The sequence below is a fragment of the Aquarana catesbeiana genome, linkage group LG03 (genome assembly GCF_042186555.1).
Source record: "Aquarana catesbeiana isolate 2022-GZ linkage group LG03, ASM4218655v1, whole genome shotgun sequence".
Lineage (NCBI taxonomy): Eukaryota > Metazoa > Chordata > Amphibia > Anura > Ranidae > Aquarana > Aquarana catesbeiana.
In genome coordinates this window covers 322312841-322319658 of record NC_133326.1, presented here as the reverse complement: position 1 = coordinate 322319658, position 6818 = coordinate 322312841, and positions in this window count along the sequence as shown.

Sequence of the window (6818 nt, the reverse complement as noted above, 5' to 3'; positions counted from 1 at the left end):
GGGCTTTCACACTGGAGTGAGAGGAGAGGCTCTTTACAGAAGCTACGTAGGCACTATTTTTAGCGCTATAGCGCCTGTAAAGCGCCTCAGTGTGAAAGCAGCCTATAACTTTCACAGAGAGTCAGAGACCAAATAATATCCACTTATTTGGGTTATTTTTTACCAAAGATATGTAGCAGTATAAATTCTGGCCAAAATTTATGAAGAAAAATTCATAATTTGTGAAATTTTATAACAGAAACGAGGAAAAATTTGTTTGTTTACAAAGTTTTTGGTCTTTTTTTTTATATATATATAGAGCAAGGACACAAAAATTTCATTTGGGTACAGTTTTGCATGACTGAGTAATTGTCATTCAAAGTGTGACAGCACTGAAAGCTAAAAATTGGTCTGGGCAGGAAGGGGGTGTAAGTGCCCAGTAGGCAAGTGGTTAAGGAGGAACTGCAGTCTGCTCACTCATGGAAGGCTCTGAGAAAGTTTCCAGTGAGCTGATATCTGTTTGGCGTTGCAACGTTCCATTCATCTTCCTAATTGGCATCCTTGATGTCCGTCAGCCTATTGGGGAGGTTATCGTGCAGCCTATCTTGGGAGCTCAGCTTCAGGTTTCTGTGTCTATGCTTAATTGACCCACCACCATACGGTGAGCTGGGTCCATCGCTCTTGGTAAGAGTACCTCTTTCTCCCCCTCCCCCTTTGATGGTGAAGGCACTCCTGGGTGTACATCCACCATTGACTACATTTACCCCAGAGACTGTTTGATTAATACAGCAATAGAATAAATAAAACAGGAAACCGCGCTAAAACAATAATGAGTAAAGTCCAATTGACAATCGATGAGACAAAGTCCAATTATAATCCAGAACAAAACAGCAGATTTCTCTATGTGATGAGATGGAGAAAATATATGAAAAATAGCTGTGTGGTGAACTGCTTACCAGAACGTAAGCCAAATCAGACAGATGGCTTAAACCCAGCCCAGGCCTTTAGGAGCGCTCCAACGGGCAGGATCCGTCGCGCTCATGCAGCAAAACGGGTTCACATAGGGTTTAATCAGAAAAAAATACAAAGACCATAGCGTGATACTGACATAATAATGTATTAGATCAAAAAAAAAGGGAAGAAAAATGTGTTCCCACAAATAATCATGAAATCATAAATGCACCCTGAATGCACAGCATGTACAGGGACGTGAAAAATGGTGACATGCAACATGCAATAAGTGGTGCCCTTGGAAGTGAAATTTAAAACACCAAGTGTATCTGTTTACCAAAAGATAAAGTTGGAAGAGCAGACAAAAAACGCCAAAAACAGAAAAAACACACCAGGTGCACAGACACAAGAGGCCGCTTACCAGATGGCAAACTGGTGAAGATATAATCAGCTGTAGGCTTACTGCCTCTGTGTGACCCAGAGTACAAACTAAATTGAACCCATAGGGGTTCCTGCTCACCGGAAAGTTGATTGAAAATGGCCCAAACGAAACCTTGGCGGAGTCACCGCGATCTCGTCCTGGCAGGCTCTTCACAGGCTCAAATATGCAGATGTTTTCAAAGAGGAGAAACAGCCAATAGCGTAATAACGTAGAGACTCCAATTTATTAAAAAGCAAACACTTACATTAAAAACAACGAAAAACAGCAATGCCGGCCGGCACTCAGACAGCTCCCGTCCACTACAGGGCGACGTGGTGACGTCAGCACGTCCCTCCCAGACGCGGTTCGTCACAGGTTGACGTTCTCAATTGGGAACGGGCAGCGCGCTGAGCCACCACATTATATGCAGACACCAAGCCTCGCTCTGGGACCAAATAGGTAAAGCACAGAACGCCATCTTTGGTGTGGGCATAAATATTGGCAAGTCACGGGAATAGCGGCGAATAAACGTCAGCTAATTCCCGTCACTTCTAAAAGATATCTGGCACATAAAGGCTGAGGCACTTAACATTACAAAGTTAAAATAGAAAATTTTTGTTAATGACGCCCTCTCTATAAAGAGGGCGGGCCTCAGTGGTCAGATATAAGAGGACCAATCTTAGTGGTCAGATAAAAATATCCAAGAAAACAGTGCCCCTGATGAATGGACAATATATCAGTCAGAACCCTGAACATTCGGCCATATGGGAACAGACAGCTTAAGATTAACTAGTTAAGAGTTTAGTAGCACATGGCCCTATTTTGTTCCTCAAAAGTAATTACATATATACAGCAAAAACACACAATAGGGCAAAACACGTATAAAATGTATTGCTGGTACCAAGGCAAATAGGCCTATACCTTATAAATGGATTAAAATGAAAGTAAACACTAAATTTATGAATTACACGCCATGAACTCCGGGTCACATTCCTAGTCACATATTTGTAGTGCGATTAACCTCCTTAGGTGTGGAAGGTGATTTCGAACAAAAAGTATAAAATGGTTACATGAGAAGGACACAAACTAATATATCCTCTAAGGAAACCTTATAAATTAACAGCTAAACTACTTGTTACTAATAAGGAACCCACCCATATTAAAGACAGTGGTATTAAGACCGCCCATCTGGGAAGTCAATATCCACGAAAATATGGAGACCAAACCCGGAACCCTATCAAGGGCCCAGACCAAAACGTATTACAACCAAACCGCCATCCAAATGGGTGGTTAGGAAAAATTAGAAAAGAAAAATAAAATAAAAGAATAAAAAATATAAATAAAAGATAAATGAAAATGGGAGTCATACCAAACTCTGGATATGTCTATTTCACTAAAAATTCTACCTAAAGTGTTGACAGAAAAAAACTGCAGTATTCAGGAATTGTCAATGAATGAATTGACATCCACATCTATGTTGAGACCGTAGGGCGTGTAGCTTTTGATCCTATGGATCCAAGCCATTTCGGATTTGGAGATCTCTCGTACCAAAGAGCTACCCCGCCAATGAGGTTTGTAACGGTCAATCCCCAAAAATAAGGTGTTAGAGGGGTCTCTGTTATGAACCAACCGGTAATGTTTTGAGACCGAATGATTTTTAAAACCTGTCAGAATGTTGGTAATGTGTTCGTTGAGCCTCACCTGGAGGGGGCGTTTGGTCCGCCCAACATATTGCAAGCCACAAGGGAATTGCAATAGGTAAACCACTCCAAAGGTGGAACAGGTGATAAATGGAGTAATGTGATGGGTTCGACCAGTTTTAGTCGAGACAAATGTTTGGGTCCTCCTGGTCACACACGAGTTATAGGAGCAGACCCGACACTTATTACATCTATAGAAACCGGTTAGTTGGTTGAAGAAAGTGGCCCTATTCTGAGGAGGATCTAATACCCCTGGGGCTAATCTGTTCTTAAATGAGGGGGCCCCTTTAAATACAATTTTAGGTATAGGTGGTAACACTTCCTTCAAAACCCGGTCATTAGTGACTATATGCCAGTGTTTGGAAACTAGTTGCTTAATCTCCTTGTGTTGGAGTGAGTATGTGGTGATAAAAGGGACTCCTATATTGTTCATGGGGGTACATGTTCGGGGTTTATCCCTCAACAAAAGCTCCCTATCCATTTCCTGTACACTTTTTAACGCAGGAATCAGATCACCATTGGTATACCCTTTTTCTAGGAACCTCTCAGTGAGAACATTACTTTGTGATAGAAATTTCTCAGGATCCGAGCAGTTCCTACGGACTCTCATATATTGACTTTTGGGAATTCCTTTCAACCAGGGTCTATAGTGACAGCTTTCTAGTGGAATGTAGGAGTTTCTATCACTCTCCTTAAAAAAGGTTGATGTGGATAGAATTCCACCCTCTATAGATATGGTGAGATCCAAGAAATGGATCTGAGTCTGGCTTATCTCAAAGTTCAAATGGATCCCACGATTGTTGGTATTAAGGGAGGACATGAACTGCTGAAGTTCTAAGCCATCTCCATCCCATAGGAGGAGGATGTCATCTATATACCTCGCCCACAGGTCTAGATGGGGATTCCGGTGGGTATAGATGACATCCTCCTCCCACTTGGCCATAAATAAATTGGCCAAGCTGGGGGCATATTTTGCCCCCATGGCCACGCCACGACTCTGGCGGTAAAATTGATCTGAAAACCAAAAGTAATTGTGGGAGGCCGCAAAGACCAACAACTCCATAATGAAAGAAATCTGGTCTGTAGGAAGGCCTGAGTCTCTCATTAGGGCTCCCTCTACTGCTTGAAGGCCCATATCGTGGGGAATTATGGTGTATAAAGAGGTGACATCGGCGCTCACCAACCACATCCCAGGTCTAATATCAGTACTAGAGAGAAGATTCAACACATGGCGAGTGTCTTTGATGTATGATGGCATCTTCTGAACCAGGGGCTGAAGGAAAAAATCAATATATCTGCCCACCCGGGACGTGACAGAATCAATGCCACTAACAATGGGGCGTCCCGGGGGGCAGATAGGGTCCTTATGAACCTTCGGAAGGTAATTAATAATAGGGGTTCTAGGGGCCCTGGGAATTAAAAATAAACTCTCCTTGCCCCCCAGAATACCCAAAGAAGTACCCTTAGAGATGATCTTACGTAACTCCCTGAGGTAGCCATTTTTTGGGTCAGAGGGGAGGGGGGTGTAGGTCTCTGTATCGCTAAGGATCCTGGACATTTCAGCCAGGTAATCCTTCCGATCGAGCACCACTATCCCACCCCCCTTATCCGCTGGGCGGATAACTAGATCCTTATTCTTACATAAAGAATCCAGCCCATCTTGTATGGCTCTAGAATTTCTTGCATTTTTCACCTCTAACTCCTCGAGATCCCTTAACATTACATCTCTGAACACTTTAAGTGTAGGAGCAAGGGTTCCAGGGGGATTAAAGAGGGATGCGTTAGCCAACCCTGAATGTACATAGTTATCATTGGATTGGGAATTCCTTGTGATGGGATTCCCTATCATATATCTCTTTATATTCAGTTTACGGATAAACTTGTGGACATCCATGTATGTTTGGAAGCGATTTAAGCTTTTGGGAGGGGCAAACTTGAGACCTTTGTCCAACACCAATTTTTCGGACTGCGTAAGCTCAACAGTGCTCAAGTTAAAAACACCCTGTCCTATTACATTCTGGCTTTTTTTTGCTCGCATTCGCCTCCCCCCTCTAGTTCCTCGCTTCTTTCTACCGGCCTTTTGAGTCCCTGGCCTGGTTTGGAAAAACCCCAAGTTCCTGCTCCTCTGAACGACGGGGCAGTGGAACCAGGAGTAACTGGATTTTGGGGAGGAAAAGACAAATTGGGAACTTGGATATCCGGTTGGTATTCATATGGTGCATGGGGAGCAGGCAATCCCTCATAGGGGTTCATGTCGCTTATAGGAAAGAACCTATTTTGTGTGGGAAGATTATACTCCCAACCCCCAGCATAAGGGTCCTGATAGGGTGGTTTTTGATATACGTCATAATTGTGGTTGGGTCTCCACCAATCCGGGTAGTTCCCACCGTAACTCTGGCCTCTGGTAGAATTGGGCAGGCCACGTCCTCTTCCACCTGTAAGGTGACCACCTCTCCAAGGAGGAGGGGGGATAGACCTAGCACCTCCTCCCCTCTGTGTGTGATTGGGCCTAGGGGGTCCTAGGTTGTACTGATGGTGTGGGGGAATATTATTGGGTTTATTAACTCCTAATGGTCTTTGAGGGGATTGATACCTCTGGGGACCCGTACTCTTTTGGTTTTTACCCAAGGGGCCTTTTTTATTTCCAATATTTCTTGATGGTGGCAGTTGTCCCAGGGAACAATTGCCACTACTATTACTGTCCCCATAGCCTTGGGTGACTACCTCCATCTCAGTGTTGGCCCGGTTAGCTGAATCCTCAGCCAATCGTTTCTGCCACTCAAAGACCATGTTGTTACAATAATCATTAAGATCCCGATTATATTTCTTTCTTTTCTTATATTTTTGATCTCTATCCTCTTTTTCAAGGATTTTCAACAGACCCTGAGATCTCTCTCTATATTCATCGCTGTCTTTATTGGCACTGAGTTTGTCCTTGATGGTTTTTATCTCTGTGTCAATTTTTTGCAGCTTAGCAGATTTCCTATCAATCAGAAATTGGAGGAGTGATAAACCCGCTTGATTAAAATATTTGAACCACTCCTCCAATTCTGATTCACCTTTCTGGGGAGAAATCTCCCACCTCAAACTTCTCGGGACCATTGAGTTTTTTATATATGTCCCCAGGTAGGCTATATCCCATTGGGTATGGGTTTTGGAGATCATGAGATTTTTTAGTCTTGTGAAAAGACCCCCTAAATCATTCTCATCCTCTTTATAGGCCTCAAAAACTTCCTCAGTATTAACTGTTTTCTGGGCTCTAAATTCAAAAATATCCATGACAGAGAGAAACTTGTACCAGCTGCAATAATAACCCGTGAATACAGAAATAAAACTAAATAAGCTGAGTTGGAAAAGGATGGGTCCCTTTGGTTATCGAGTCCTAGTTCGTGGGGCTTACGAGATGGAAGGGACAGAGGACTTGTTGGTAAAGAGGCGTAATGGAATCCGTTGGTCATTATGACGATATAAAAAGCAATGAGAAAAAGTATAATCCACTATGATGTGAATACGAGAAGGCGACAGTTAATGAACATCAAACTGATTTAGCCCTCCAAACACTGTTTACTGATGTTAAAGAAAAAAAAAAAAAAAAAAAAAAAAAAAAGAAAGAAGCGAGGAACTAGAGGGGGGAGGCGAATGCGAGCAAAAAAAAGCCAGAATGTAATAGGACAGGGTGTTTTTAACTTGAGCACTGTTGAGCTTACGCAGTCCGAAAAATTGGTGTTGGACAAAGGTCTCAAGTTTGCCCCTCCCAAAAGCTTAAA